Source organism: Odontomachus brunneus, unplaced genomic scaffold (assembly GCF_010583005.1).
Source record: "Odontomachus brunneus isolate Ranch 3 - 2012 unplaced genomic scaffold, Obru_v1 Obru_scaffold_011, whole genome shotgun sequence".
Taxonomy (NCBI): domain Eukaryota; kingdom Metazoa; phylum Arthropoda; class Insecta; order Hymenoptera; family Formicidae; genus Odontomachus; species Odontomachus brunneus.
Window position 1 is genome coordinate 3122458 of NW_022639461.1, and position 16715 is coordinate 3139172.

Here is a 16715-nt window from a genome sequence, read left to right on the forward strand (position 1 = left end):
TCTCTCTCTCTCTCTCTCTCTCCCCCTCTCTCTCTCTCATGCCGGCTCCCGATACTTTGTTCCATCAAACGCCCCGCTGCGTTCTCAGAACATCTCGCATCAAAGATTATTAACGAACGTTAGCCATGAAGAGGAGGAGGAGCAAGTAAGAGAGAGAGAGAGAGACGCTTCGTTAAACCCATCGTGTTCATTAAGCCGATCGAGAGGGACGTGCGAAAGAGGGACTATAATAAAACCCGTCCTCTACAACCGACAAGAGCGAGGACTCCCATACAAGATAGGTGGCGGAATCTCGTTTCTATAAATTGAAAGTATCGAAAAAGTGGGACAACGTGAGGCGCAAAAAGGAGAGCGCGATAATGGTCGCTTCTTGCGTCGCGTTGAGCGCTGTGTTAAGTTCACGGGTGGACGGGTGGCGGATAGATGGGATGGATAGATGGATAGATGGATGGATGAATGGATGGCCGGGCGTGAGGGAGAGAGGAAAAGAGAGAGAGAGAGAGAGGGGGGAGGGCGGGCGGGCGGATGGCTGGACCGCTGGACGGACGAATGTCCTTGCACTATCGATTACAAGGAAGGCTCACGCGACAGACAGGGAAAGAGCAGTAAAGTGATGCAGACAAATGGTAATGTCATTACTTTTATCCCGCCGGTGGTGGATACAGGTCGAGAGAGGCAAGCAACGCCTCGTCTAGAAAGAAGTGGCCTACGATGCATAATACGTGTGTAGATGAGTGTGTCGGAACGACACGAGGTTCGCCGACGATCGTGAGGACGATCGCGAGAAGAAAACGTACGGTTTCGTTGCAAGTCTGTCAATTCCTCATACTCGGTGTAATTTCTGGCGCGCAACAAAGGTCGCACTAACGCTTCGTGTGCATTTGTTTTAAACTTTAAAGAAAGCTAAAAAAAACCACCGCCACCACCGTTGTGTATCATTTCGATGTCTCGCGGTTTCTCCTGATATGCAAAAATGATAGATCCCAGCACGGCGGTTTACCCAAAGGGCAAAGAATAATATGTGTCCGGAATATATTATGAGTCGCGGAAAAAAAAACGTAAAACAAATCCTAAAAGGATTCATTGAATAACCCAGAAGAAGTACGAATAACCTCATGGGGTTACCTTCATAAATAATTTACGAGGCTACAGTGTCCCCATTATTGTCTCCTCACGAATGTGTCTGTATTATTAACGAGCTTTCATTACCGCCGTATTATGTTGTCCTTTCTTAAGCGCCGACAATGGATTCTAGTGCGCAAATCGTTTTTCCGTCGTGACGCGTATCGATTTCCTTAATAATCTAATCCGTAACGCGATGATAATTATGCGACTTATGAATAATAGATCGCGCAAATTATCGCGGCACAAAACCAGTACATACCTCCGTTAATAATTAATACGGACTGCAGGACCTATACCATCTAATTGGATATGTTAATCGTATTTAGTTGACTGCATGAATATTAAAAAGAGTACAACACTCGCTTAATGACGCATTTACATCGTTATTTATTGCGAGTCGTATGAAAAACCCGCGACGTTGATAACACGTCCGGAAGTGTAACGGTTTATTAATGCCTACATAAACGTGGGCGCGCATACATACACACACATACACACACACACACACACGCGCGCGCGCGCGCGCGAGAAGCTTCTATAAATTATTTATAAAATTAACCGCATCGGTCCGTGTAGCGATCTCCTAAAATCCCCACAACGGGAACGTTTCGTAGCATGCCGAGATCCTCGGCAGATCTGCTCTCAACCGGAAGCACGTCCTAAGACGATCGTCGCCCGTGTACCAAGTTCGGATTACACCTCTCGCGTGAACGTGAAACAAATTTGACCCCTTTTGCTACGACATGCTGTCTGGTCGAAAGAACGGTTTCGCTATATCGACACGTTAAATTACATCTTGCACTAAGATCATCGTGCAGGTAGTAAGAAATCTAGATTTTTTTTCACTGGCAGTAATAATACAATAATCAATCGAATCGTAAAGCATCGAGTCTCAGTAATCAAAACGCGTTTGCACCTACAGCCAAAAGAAACAATCTTATTCTTGATAGAATTCTCTTATGTATGACCTCAAAAGGGTTTTTCTCTAAAACCAATAAGAAAATATTCCAACTCTAGGAAAACTAAGAACTCTAGTTGCAAGGTACTATTTCTTGTAATCCCATTCTACATTTTACATAGAAATTCCCTAATTTTCTCGGATGCAACATAGGTTTCGATTAGAACGCCCAAATTTGTTCCAGAATTGATTATTCTACCACCAATTGGGAATTCCATTCTTGTCCCAGACATGGATTCTCTAGTTAGGATCGAAACAGAAATACTATGGAAACACGCACATATTCTTAGTTGGTAATGTTGATATATTTTATGGTATCAGACAGAGGGAATCCCATTTTTGCACCAACTATTATATTTGTTAGAATTTGTTAGAATTAAATAAATATTAAAGAAGAATATTTTTAAAAAAGTTATTTAAGTTTTTTAAGTGAATTTAAAACATTTAAATACTTAAATTTAAAAATACTTGAATATTTTACTAAATAATGGAATTACTTAGGAAGTCAACATACTTTATATATTTCTAACGTAAAATAAAAATAAAATTTTGGGAAAACTTTGGATCTCCGCACTTTGAGTCGCATGTTTTGAAACATTACACTTTACACAACTGGAATCTATAATTATTTTGGGAAATTGGGTTGAGTTCCAAATTAAATCTCAACAAATTTTCTATGAGGGTTATACTGAGCGAAAACTGATCGAAAGTTCCTGTTCTAATGTACTATTAATCGGAAATATATCTACTAGATATTATTCTAATTTTGTTCATTTTTTCTGAGTCAAGAGGAATATTTACTTGAACAGAATGTCCTAGAAAAAATATAAATGTTCTATTAGGAACATTTTTTATACTGTACACAAAAGACGAAATTCCTTTAATTTTAAAAATATTCCTTTTGTGGCTTTAGAAGGATCCTCTTGAGGTCATGTATGAGAGAACTCCGCTAAAGATGAGATTATATCTGTTTTGAATGCTTTCTCATTAGACATTTTTTAAATTTGCACGCAATTTTTTAACTGCTTTGCAACTTTGTCATATATAAAAAAAGTTTACCTGCGGTTAAGTGTAAGAATCTGTGTGTGGTAGCTAAATCGCGTTGTAACAACATGTGGTTACCTAAAACAGCTGCCATTATTAGCAACAGTGGTAAAAGTTTCAATCACAGCAAAGCGATATTTTAGTTGCGGCGGCAAGTTTTTAGTCGTAGCAACAAATGCGTCTTCAATGAATCGTGATTAGCTGCGGCGGTGAAATCTTTTTCCCGCACAGAAAGCGGAGAATATGAATTGTAGCTGTTACGCGGCAAAAAGACCAAATTTTTGACAAACGATCAGCAATTGCGCGAACGTCGCGCTCTCCCCAAGATACGTTTATTAAAACGTAACGACCCCGAGCAACGGGAATTCGAGCATATACGAGAGGTTAAATTTTGTTTGCTCATTAACAGGACACGTTTCATCTCTTATCGTTAACGAGAAAATCATAATACGCCCGTTCGCTGATTGGCAGAACAACGGGTCCATTTATCGATTCGTTCGGTTCACATATATTCCGATATCGATATTTAATTGCACCAATTATATCGCGTGCCATTCAGTTTGCGCGCAAAAGCGCGCGCTATTTTCTTCTTTTCCTTTTTTTTTTTTAACCCAAACCCCGTCGTAAATACCGGTTCGTTGATCACGCACTCATTAATGAGCGGGTGAAACGTAAAATGTCGAATCGTTATTTGTTGGCCGTCGTTAGCTTTTTTTCCTCCTCCGTAGCAACAGCTCAGCGTATCCTCGAGCAAACAATTTATCCGCGCGCGTGCGAAATAAAATGCACAATTCGCGGGACTGGGACGCCACAAAACGCGGATAAGTACTCGCCAGCACGGCGGACTATCTTTCACTCTCTCTGCCTCTCTCTCTCTCTCTCTCTCTCCCGCTTCTCTCTTCTCCTTTTTTATCATCGCATTTCACATAAATGCCGCTGATTCACGCGAAAAATCAACAAGATAGAAAAAGGAAATTCGCAGAAAACATGCTCGATATTTGTTTAATTACGGATGAAGCAAAACAGAGCCTCGGCTGCGTCGGCGCGATTTCGATGCCGGTGCAATTCGTCTTCTATCGCGCTATCGACCATTCGCAATTTAATCTCTCTATGAGACGTATGTGTGTGTATATATGTGTGTGTGCGTGCGGTAAACAGTAATAATGCATAATTACGTACGAGTGCTTGAGCGATATCCGCCGCGACGATAACGTCGTACCATTTTGGTGTAACAAATAGACGCGCAATTACCGATGCGCCGATGCATTGAAATCTAACAAAAACCAATCGGTAGGAAGGAGTGTTCGTATTGCCAATCCGTTCGCGTAGAGCTTCACTTGCACGAATGAACGAATGAACAAGAGTACGTACGAACGAGCGAGCGAGCGAGCGAGAAAGAAAGAAAGAAAGAAAGAAAGAGAGAGAGAGCGAGAGGGGGAGGGAGAGAGAAATCGGTGAGGGTCGGCCAAGGGGCCGCTTCGAAGCTATGTAAACTGCGGAAACGTGCAAATAAGTAACCCACGGCTCGCGGAGGTACCCGGGGCTTCGCTCGCCGATAAATTGTTCTCAGGCCGGAGGTTAGCGCTATTTCGAAGGATGAATGTGCACTAATATGCGCGCGCGAATAACTCGGCGAAAGTTTTCCGCGCGCCGTGGGAAAAATTTCCTCGTGAACGCGCGCCCCGATCCGGGAGGATAGCGATGAGCTACTACTGACGAAACGTTACGAGCCTCTCCAGAGACCGGATTTCCGAAACGGAAAGTTATTCCCCGTCGGAAGTATGCGTTCGTGCTATTGCGCCAAAATTAGCTACGACGTGTTACTGCCTCGTTCAAGTCGAAAAAAATATTCTTATACACGCACTGTAAAAAATTTTGTATCAAGTCCAACATATTCTTCATATTTCCAACTTATCCGTTTTAATGTTTGTGTTAATTTCGTGCGAGGCAATTATTGAGTCATTTCAACACTTATTGTTACGGTAGGCTCAATGCAGAATAATCAAAGTAACATAACGATAATGTGTTAAATTAATACACGGATGTGTTAAAAATTTAACAAAAAAATTTCTACACGCGGGTCGTTTTCGACGAAGTGTTTTTCGCTGTGTATGAGCATACGCAAATGCATAATGCAAATAAACGCATATGCGATCGTATAAAATTTGATAAGATCATACCTAGTTATTTCTAGTTTCATATATGATCACATAAAGGATTATAGAACATTATAAAGCATTTGATTGTGTATTCACCCGAACAAAATCGGATATGACCGTGTTAACAGCGTACTATATATTTGTCTGCATGCAGTCAGATATAATGCCAAATATAATTTCATATAATCATTTGCATCCAAATTGGATTTTATATGAGACTATATGTCATTATATATAGTATTTTAATAGTTCATATGACGTCGTACATCGGCAGATATATTATCAATTACGTTTATATAGTGATATATGTAACTATATATATTCTCATATGAGATCGAATTTCATCAATCCTTTTGGTTCTTTCTTTTTTAGAGGGGAATATACAATGCGAGGAGAAAAACACGTGATGGAAAATGTGTATAAGAAAGCAAGAATATTTTTTAAGCTTTGTAAAAAATTACAATTATTTACTTTTCTTAACATTGAGTAACTTTGATCTCTATGTTCCGTGTTACTTAGACTAATATAAAATATTTGTTAAGCAGAAAAGTATATATTTTCCTAAAACCTTAACTTTACACGAAAGCAATTTATTATTTATTCTTATTTATTATTATTTATTATTATCAATTGTTTATTCTATTTAAATAAAGGAATTTAGATTTAAATAAATATATTGTTAATGCCACTCGAATATTTTTTACTTTTTAGATATTTTTTCTCTCACGACCAAACAAAAAGACATTTAAAAATCTAGGAAAAATTTTATTATTTATATTTTTTTAAAATACAAAAGAGAGAGGATGTGTAAAAAGATATTCTTGTTTAGCATGTAAAAGTAACAAATATTATACTTTAGTTTTGAAAAAATGATAGATTGACCATACAGTTTCATATACTTTTTTTCTAGTAAATGTAAAATTTATTTAATCCTTTATATTCCAAACGCCAACCTAATCAGCTTTTAGAATTTTGGCATTCTACTCCATGTATCAATCTTTTAGTAATTAATAACGATATAAAATTGTTAAAATAAAAATATAAATACAAGATAAAAAATTAATAGATTAATGGAAATAAATTAATAAGATTTTTTTATAGATTAATAATAAATTTGATAAAAGCAAGTCATATGACAAATTAATAGAAATAAATAGGTAAAATTGATAAAATTATTCAAATAAAACACAAATTGCGATTAACTGGACAAATGAATTCTTTTCTATTTAATTTGGCAATTGTTGATTATGAATAAGCTGTCGCTGTATTTATGAACGACCGCGCAAAAATCTACAGAATGCAAAGGATTGATGTGTGTGTATTCACCGGTCATAAAACCAAAAGGATCAACGTCCAAAAGTAATACAGTGATATATGATACAATTGTGCGCATTCTAGCGATCGCAGGCAGATGCCTCGTCGTTAAGCGAACGAAAGAAGACATTGTTGCGAAGTACGGCACGAAATGAGATCAGAAGTCGTCGCGGTTAATTGCGTCGTTCGTAGGAACGAAAAATTGCGGACTTCGTAGGACTACGCTGCGCGGGTTACGTGCGTGGGCAGGCTCGTAAAAATTTGTCAGCGATGATCAGCGCGGCGAAAAGATCGCGGTATTCTTGGCTCGTAATGGTTAACGACGTCTGGCGAAGCAACGAAACGTCACGTAATCTAGGGGGCAATACGATCGGGCAAAATTTAATTTCGCGAAAGGGAACTCTCACCCCGCCGTGTCGCGCCGCGCCGCACCTCTGCGCGCCATGACGAAGGGTCGGCGAACGGAAGCAGAGATCTAAGAAGATAAAGGGTGTTCCCGGTGAAAGCGATGTTTGAAACGTAGTTAATAAAATCGCATGAATATTCAACGTCGCGGGGCGGGGAATCGAAGTCCCGCGGGATCGAAACAAAAAGGTCGACGCATATTTGCCGTTACAAGCTCTCTCGCCATCCCGGAAAATTGAACTTTCGGAATCCGCATGGATCATTTTTTGCCCGCGCCTCCCGTGGCGATTCTCAAATTGGACTTTCGGCGATGAAATTTTTTACTGCGCCGAGAAGCGAGGAATGATCGCTTTCGTAAATACACCGCCACCTCGTCCAATTAAATTAACGATTTTCCAAAGCGATGTAACGAAATCTAGCGACAGTGATTTCGATCTTGATCCGACTGACGAGCAGGATTAAGGTCAATTCCCGGTCGTCACTGGCACAGACATAAGTCATTCGGGAAGGAAATTTATGTATCTGACTTCGTGATACGCGTGCGCGCGATACGCGCACGAATATTTCCGAAGAGAGAGAACGGCAGAACTGGTTTATTGTTTAATGGATGCAAGTCCAATTAGAACGACGAAGCATCTGTCAGAACGCGAGCACAGTACGCATTAATAAAACTGCAAGTACAGTAATACCCAAATTTATGCAAGGTATGCAAAGTATACAGAAATCCGCTGTCGTGTAAATAAATATGAATAACGCATAAAAAAGTTATGATGCAATGCTTTATACTTCATTTATAATTCCATTAATATGCACACCCTCGTTGGAGACAAAAAAAAGGAAAACTTTAAAACAGGAAAAAATTCGCCCGAATAAAAGTCGAAAAAAAAAAGAAACACGAAGGCACTTTACTCGCAATGAATTAAATTAATGTGTTGATATCTCTGCATTTTTTAATTCAATTATAATCACACATTGATATTTCTCATTAAATTGAATTAAATTTTCTGATGTTTATAACTTTTGCACGTATTCAAGTTAGTTCAAAAATGCGTTGCGCATAAATTCGGATATTATTGTGCATACATATAAGGAAATAAACTCACCGGATGCACCACACACAACGTGATAATATATGCTGCATCTGAAACAATTGTTAAACAATCGTTAATTATGCGTAAATTGTTAAACAATCGTATATGCGTAATCCAATAATTACACTCATTATTATGCCATATTGTATATTTTAAGAAATTTATCAATTCAATATATATTGAAAAATTATTTGGCTTTGATTTTACAAAATAATTGTCGACCAACAGAACTGTGCATCCGGGCAACATTGATTGTCGAGATTATCTCTCTGTATCGCGCAAATATATAGAAAAAATACTGTGATCAAAATTACGTTAAAATTACAAGAGTCATTTATTTCTACAGTTCATTACAATGACTCTTGCAGAGCGGAATTGCACTGACACATTATAGCATAAATTATTATAAAGGTGATAGTCAATTTGTGATAATCTACCTTAATATATAATAATATATAATATAACCAAAAAACACTCAAAAATAATTATAGTAATTTTGTGGTAAAAAGTTAAATGTGCATAACACTTTTGTCCAAATATATAGTAATTTCGATCATAATTAAAAAGTTCAATATGCATAACATTTTTAACTAAATATATGGTAATTTCCATCATGATTTCTGTACGGTCTAAGATTAAACAATTTCGTTGTAATTTTTACTACAATATTTCCGCCGTGCACGCGTTTGATTGATGTAAATAGTTGGGCTCTCGTAATTGAATGGGACATATTAAGAGAATACACAATAAATGTATTTGCTTACCATGCAGTCGGTGTTCGTTGAGCGCCTCGCCAGCTACTGCATCCAAGATGACCTCCTGTCGGCAACAGCCTCCACTTGTCACTCGCGAATTAATTACGACCGCGCGCGATTTCTATTAATGACGAGCGCGCGACGTTTCACTTGCGGCACTCCCGTAATTCCCGACACTCCCGATAATCGCCACCGATCGCCCGCGACATTATTGATGACGAACGCGCGATACTTAGCCCTACAGTCGTCGTATGGGATCTTTAAGAGAATATTATATCCAAAACAGTCTTTTCTTATATTTTACATGAATCCAAAAATCTAATTAAACAAAGAAAATATTTAAGTTCTCAACAAGATATAAAATAATTTTATATTAAAAGATATAAAATAATTTTTTATATTGGAATCTCTCAAAATCCCATACGTCGACTCGTGTTCGAAAAGTACCGCAACGACTGTAGGGTTAATTTACGGCACTCCCGACAATCGTTATAATTACAATCGCGCGCGATATTATTAATAGACGAACATGCGACGCGCTTGGCTCTCGACATCATCGCAATATTCTCGATATTCGCTATCGCCTCTCGTCGATCGGACTCAATTACAAAGACATCTGTCAACAATAAAAGTGCGACGAATTACGGCCAAGCGAGACATTATGAGGAAGAATCGTGCGCGACAATACCAATTTTCCGCAGCCCTGCGACTTTTAGCACTCCCAATATTAACTGGTCACTCATTTCTGCCTCGATTGCTCGATATGGCCGCAAATCCGTCAGCCACAAACTTAATTAACGCGTACGACAATACATCTAATATCTTAATAATAATCGTAATATCGTAATAATAATAATATCATAATAATAATAATATCGTAATAAATCTTAACGACGATACGATGATTTTATTGTGACACGGAGCGAATGAATGAAATCGACAAAGGAAACGCGGGGAGACGCAACTGATTGCGATTGCAAGCGCGTTAATTAATACGTAATCACTGGCCGCGGACACCTGAGATTTACTTGCCACTTGAGATTACTCGCGCGGTGTGAGTGAAGCGCAGCGTCCGACTGCGACGCGTGCTCGCCTGACTTTGACGCGACTTTAGCCGCGATACGTTACGCGCTCCCAACGGCCGCGAGCGTTACTCTATCTTTGTTGCTCATTGGATGTTAAACAAAAATAGAATGATGCTCGCGGCCATTTCGCGGTCTAATAAATAAACAACGCACGATGTTATACTCGGTGTTCTCGATATTCTTCCTATAAATCACGATTGTTACATTCTACTTCAAATATTCTTATATGAAAATTGCAAAAACCGCAAATATTAATAATAAAACGTGCACGCGATATCGTAGATCCCTATTTCTTTTGGATGCCATCTCTCCTTACATCAGTTGCAATTTCTACCTTTTGTCATACCTCAAATATGTACCCGGTTCATTTTTCTGGAAAGCTACGCGTTGTTCAAGATTCACATATCACTGCGAATATTAAACATAACGCGGATAACTACAGTAATATGACATACGAGATATCGCAGTTGTGAAATCCATCTTTATACGTCGATTCTCGCTTCACGAACCGATACTTACAAACGTAGCGTATGAATGAGATTTAAATGTTCTTATCAACATCGCGAAAGCGTGTAAATATTGATAATAAAGCTGCGTGCGCGTTATTACATCCCGTATATCCCCCGAAACTCGTTCTCAACCGGTGTTCACTTTTCACGCGAGAAAGTTGCGAATCATACGTATTGTACGAATGAGATTCAAATGTCGTTACAAATGTCGAATACGCACGCGAGACTAACTATAATAACAATAATAATATGGCGCACGATATTACAGCCGACACACTCCCGAAATTCATGTTCAACCGCGACTCGCTTTTTACGAGCAAAACGAAAGCAAAATACGAAAAACCCGAATGATTCGGGTGTGTTTAGACGCCAGCAATTCGCCATGCGTAGCTGCGGCTAACCCGCAAAATTCGTTCTACCTCGATTTATACATTTTAATTAACAAAATGTCCAAATGATTACGTTACAATACACACGAATCGTTAAACATAATGATCGCCCAGTATTTCGTGTATAACATCTGGGAAAATTCGCTATTGTCCGCGATTTGTTTTCATCAGTCGTGATTGAACAATATTTATTACGGCTGGTTATATATTACTGCAGCGCAATTTCGCATAGTAACGCGAAGGGACGCAAATAAATGTCGTGATCGGATTATGTACTGTGCCGACCGACGCGAAGAATCAGAGACTGAGGGTCGATTATTTCAATCTCTTGGTAAGCTGCCTGATAGTTGAATCATATCTTCGTTTTTTCTTCAAATTGGATACATGATTTAACTGTTAGCTTACCAAGCTACTGTAGATAGCTTACCAAGAGATTGGAACAATCAACCCTGAATGTACCGAGTAGTCGACGCTCTAGTCAAGATATTGATAGAGTTACTCTAAGCAGAGTTTGGCCAAAAAAAGCAACTTTTTTTTTTATTAGTCCGCTATGTTTTATTAAATCCCACACAAAATCTAATCACAATACTTCTATCGTAGTAAGTTAAGGAAAGATAGACAAAGAGAGAGATTGAAAATATGTCCTTTTCTCTCACAGAGATAGCCAAAGAGAGAAAATGAAAATATGTCCTTCTTTCTCACAGGTAGACAAAGGGAAATTGAAAATATATTCTTCTTTCTCGCAGGATTTTGATAAAACCGCAGTCGTAGCCAAACTCTATTTAGAGTAACTCTAGGTATTGAGTATATAGAGATTAAAAAAAACAAATAAATAAATAAATAATAACTAATAAATAATTAATAAATAATTTATAAATTATTCCCGTATACCTCGATATTGAATGAGATCCGAGCGAGGGTGCCGAAAACTATTAACAAGTAAACTTACTTAAAAATTACACTCCGATTTCTTTCTAATTTTGCACAAATGTAGAAGTACAAAAAATATTTAGGTCATATTTTTTTATTTTGGCTTACTTTGATTTTACATATTTGTAAAATTATTTGTATAAATAATAAAATCTTTAAACAAAACATATAAAAAGTTGAAAAAAATTATTTATACAAATAATTACTCGGTTTAGCCGAGATTCAAATCATTTTTGACTAATTTAGCAGATTTTAAATATTTCGGTTAGAATCTCGGCTAAAGAAATTTAGAATAATTCGTGTCTCAGCTATGCCGATTTTGTTAAAATTATTTAACTATATCTTGTATTCAATTTTATTTCTTATGCATTTTTATTGTACATGTTGATAGAAGTGAGAACATTGAAAAGTTATAAACCCGTGAAATTCAAAGTGGGCCGAAATGAAAAAATATGATCTAAATATTTCTATACTTCTACATTTATGCCAAATTAAGAAGAAATCGGAGTGTACCTTTTGAGTAGGTTTACTTGTAAGTACTGTAATAAATACCGACTATATGGAGAAAATTTTATATTAAAAATTACTATAGAACTTTGTTATCGAGGAATAGGTCGAAATTTTCTGCAATAATTCGTTATTCTTTCGTTTTATACGCGCTACTTATTATTCTAGGAACGGAAATATGCTAGTAAAACATTTGCTATGTTTTTAACGAAGTTTGTTATGTTCCTCAGCAAGACACAGATCTTATACTGGCAATCTATTCCTGGACAACTAAAAATAAAGTAAAATTGAAAAAAATTTACATATGAAAGAAAACTATAATATTCTCTCCGTGTACTGAACGTTTTTTTCCTATGTGTCTACACTGAGAAAAAAATGCTTGATATATTTGTAATCACACAGAGAAATAATTGCTATAAATGATGGTCAAAAAAACCATTTCTTTATCAAATTATAATGTTAGTGATAATACCACATTATATACACGTTACTACTACCACTTTCATGTTAGAATTACCAAAAAATGTGGTCTCGGAACTAAAAACAACTATGATTCTAGTTAGATCAACCATATTTTTTTCACGAAAAGGGCGATTGCGACCGCGACATTGTCGCTGATGTTTATTTACGATCGTGATTTCCTCTCTGCGGTCGGAATTGCAAAAAACACGCGAATCCCGGTACTCGTCTCCAAAAGTAAGATTACAAGTGTTCGACACTTCGTGCGATCACGCGATTCGCGTCTTAAACGTGATCGACAGATGTTCAATGCAACGTATTACCATAATGAGATTTCCCACAGCAGCACGCGATAGTGTCGGGCAGATGTCACAACTGAACTATAACTTACACCGACGTTCGACGCGAAGTGTGAGATATCGTTAGAGGTGTTGAAAACATACGACTACTTACGACTACCCGAAGTGCGGTATTACGATCGCCATCGCCGTCAATGTTCGTTTCCAGCCGCGATTCACTTTTTGCGGCTACAATCGTCGATAGTACGAGGAACGATCGCGCTGCGTCCTAACCCTACCGGTTCCCGGCACGTTATGGCGGCTATCGCGCGCGCCATTCGTTCGATCGCGATCCGTTACGAGCTAACTTCACGTAGGCTTGTTTTCCATTGCCGAACCGGCTGCACTTGCAACTTGCACTAGTTCTCTCTCTTGCTCCTTCTTCCGCCAAGTCTTAACTACGCATATGTCTCTTTCTAAGCTCCGTAAATGTGCACTGCTTCAGCGATAAAAAACAGATCTGATATGTTATTGTTTACGTCATACAATAAAATATACAGCTCACTGCGCGACTATATGAGTCGATTGTTTCTCCACGACACTCGTGAAATTATTCAATACTTGCACAAATTTTTTAAGGATAACGCAAAGAATTTAAAACTCTTTCGCAAGTACACGGAAAAAAAATTTCAGCTCGTGTAACTGAACGGAGACCAGACGAAAAACTCGCTGACGAGGAATAATATCTCTGTTACTGCGAGCGAGAACATTCGTCTGAACATTCAGCTGCATTAGAACTCGGTTGAGCTGACTGAGAGCAATTGGCTGAGTAGAAACCTCAGTTACTCCTGCAGAGGAATCTTTCTGTTCCTACAACCGAGTTTCTCATCTGATTCCCAGATAACAGAAAATTCAGTTACACTAAGAGCCGGTTGTTCCAACTTCTTGATAAGTCAAATGATAGTTAAATCATATGTCTGCCTCTAAGTTGAAAGACATATGATTTAACTATCAGTTAACTTACCAAGAAGTTGGAAAACAGTCAGTCTTAAGAGAGTTTTTTTTCTCCGTGTATACTACAACGACAATAATATATCAAACTATTATTTGAAAATGTTGCAAAAATATGTTGGTTTTAAGTATAGATTAGCTACCATGTAGATTTAATCTCGCGTCGAGTAATAGAATTCGCGCAATCGTGGCGGTATATCCCGCCTGACTTCACCGCTAATCCTTTCTCCTTTTTCCCTCGCTTTCCCGTAGACCGGCCAAAAGAGCTTTCAGCTCGAAACGCGGTGAATCAACATCGAGTCGACGGGTCACGACCAGCCCGAGAAGAGGATTCCTCGATATATTAGACATCGGCTACCGGCTGGCGCGATCGACCATTTTGATGCACGGCCGCGCTTCTTTGCTTGCGAAACAAACAGAGGCAATTTAGAGATTCTCCGCGGGGCTAGATAGACTCGACAGAGAAACCGATTCTATATTCCCCCGCGCTGTTTTCCTTTTCCCGTTCCTTCCCTCTCGGCTCTATCCGACCTAATCTCTCGCCCTCTTCCCCCGGGTTTTCTTTACGTCCGTAGTCTGAGATTCTCCCCATTAACCCAGCACTATCTGAATGTGCTTGGCGCTTTTTTTAAAGAAATCCGAGCTGGCAATCCCTTGCAGAGGGAAGGAAATCCTAAAATATTTCGTATGTCGCACGATCTATGTGATAATTAAGGTTTACCTAAATTAAATTGAATGAATCTCCAAATCGATTTCGCGGAACATTATAGTCGAGTGAGAAAGGGATGCGTGGGACGCGCCAATATTATAATTTTTAACGATTTTACATGCCGAAGAATAAATAAAAAAATAATACAATAGCGACACACGCATAGAAATATAATACTATGAAGTCGGACCGGCTTACTATAAATATACTTTAAAGAGAATAATCATCGCGAGACTTTATAACATACGCAAAAGAAAGGTCGGTTCGGCGTTATACACCGAAGCAATTCCCCTCCCCCCCTGCGCTGCTTGTCCCCGCGACGCCACCGTGTTTTCACGGGAAATTTAACCACCGCACATTTTATCGCGCTTTAAGTCCAGCTTATAGCGGGAAATCTCGCGTTCCTTACTGTTCGCAAGCAGCAAATCCGCGCAAACTCGCGCCGTCGTGTCGTCGCGCGATTTTTCCGCCGCCGTCTAATCTTCCCTCAAAGCAAGCGCGAACTACAGGGCGACCATTTAATTAGACTTCTGCTCGTCCGGTAACTTCCAAAACTACCTCTGCACGTAATTAGGTCCGTCGCACGTCGCTCCTGGGAGTCGTGGATAAATAATGCGATCGCGCGAGCCCACGCGCGGGCGCAAGAACTCGCCGGATGTCCGGCACACAGGAATATCAAAAGCCATAACACGCGTCGTAACGAGATTCTAAATACTAAACTCCGCTGTACATAACGTGTTCATGCGGTAATTGTTCTTATAACATTCATGCGCACACTTATCGATGTATATGCAGGACATCCGGCACACGGAAACGTCAAAAGCCGCACAGCACGACCAGCAACGAAATCCTGAGTGCTAAACGCTGTTGATCGCTGAAATCGTTTCTGCGACATTCGTGCTCGCGCACGCGCACACACATATGTGTGTCCATATAACGGCGCTGGCTATAAATAAAGCGATAGATAAACGCGGCAAGGAGATTTACACCGTACACTCGATTCTCATTACGTTCTATCCCATCATCTGCTGTCGATTTCAATAAATCTCGAAACGATCGGACCGGTGGTGCCAATTGGTACGTAATTGTGCAACAGTGAGCCAACTGCGGTTATCGACATTGGTGGTTTCGAAACCTGCTCTGCTTCAACCAAGACACAGTGAATGTGTCATATTTGAAAAGAGAGGTATTTAAAAATTCGATTCTGTACAGCAATCACTTTATAATACGAAAACTCTCTCAGAGAAAAACAAAGCATGGCAAAGTATACAGGTGATAACTGTGCGAATGTTATTGCATTTGTATGTAGAATTATAATTTATATAATTCAATTTTACATATAAGATTCTATAGGAAAAATTACTGTAGGATTTTGTAACTGAGGAATAGGTCGACATTCTGCAGTAATTCACTATTCTCTCATTTCAAATGTGTTATTAAAACACTTGCTACACTGAGAAAAAAAATATCTAAAAAATAGTAAATATTTTTTTGGTGGGTACTAATAACTTATTACTTAACTCTAATTTCTTTTATTCAAATAGAATAAACAATTGTTTTCATGAAAAACTAAGGTTTTCTTGAAGTTTTAACAAAATATTTATTTGAAAAATATTTTTATTAGTGTAAGTAAATATCTTATTAGTACTTATCGCGAATAAATATTTACCATTTCTTATGCATTTTTTCTCTCAGTGTATGTTTCAAGAGAAATTTGTTCCTCCAAGATAGATCTTACTGATGTTCTATTATTGGACTAACAAAAACATAGTAAAACTGAAGACTATATGAAAAAGAAAAAAATTATCGTTAATATTATAAAAAATATAATATTTTGTCTGCGCAAAACTCGTTAAACTGAGTAGAGAAATCATTACTATTTTGTAAACTACCACATAAATTTTCAAGATATTACCGAAAAAGAATTGGTCAATCGACACGCGCGATGCGATAGGACGAGCTTTGTAGACAGTCCAAGCAAACATGT

The 16715-nt window shown here is 38.4% G+C and overlaps 1 protein-coding gene across 4 annotated transcripts in view; it reads right to left on the reverse strand.

Annotated features, from left to right (window-relative positions):
* LOC116840793 (tyrosine-protein phosphatase 99A) overlaps positions 1 to 16715 on the reverse strand; it is a 432380-nt gene that overhangs the window by 412335 nt on the left and 3330 nt on the right. For 2 of the 4 annotated variants that reach the window (XR_004377413.1, XR_004377414.1), the window contains 2 exons: positions 8861 to 9467; positions 8109 to 8146 (listed from right to left, as the gene is read on the reverse strand). The gene's annotated coding sequence lies outside the window, so the exon portion shown is untranslated. Of the gene's footprint in view, positions 1 to 8108; positions 8147 to 8860; positions 9468 to 9539; positions 11862 to 13183; positions 13751 to 16715 lie in introns of those variants that run through there. The other 2 variants (XR_004377416.1, XR_004377415.1) reach the window with 2 other exon arrangements.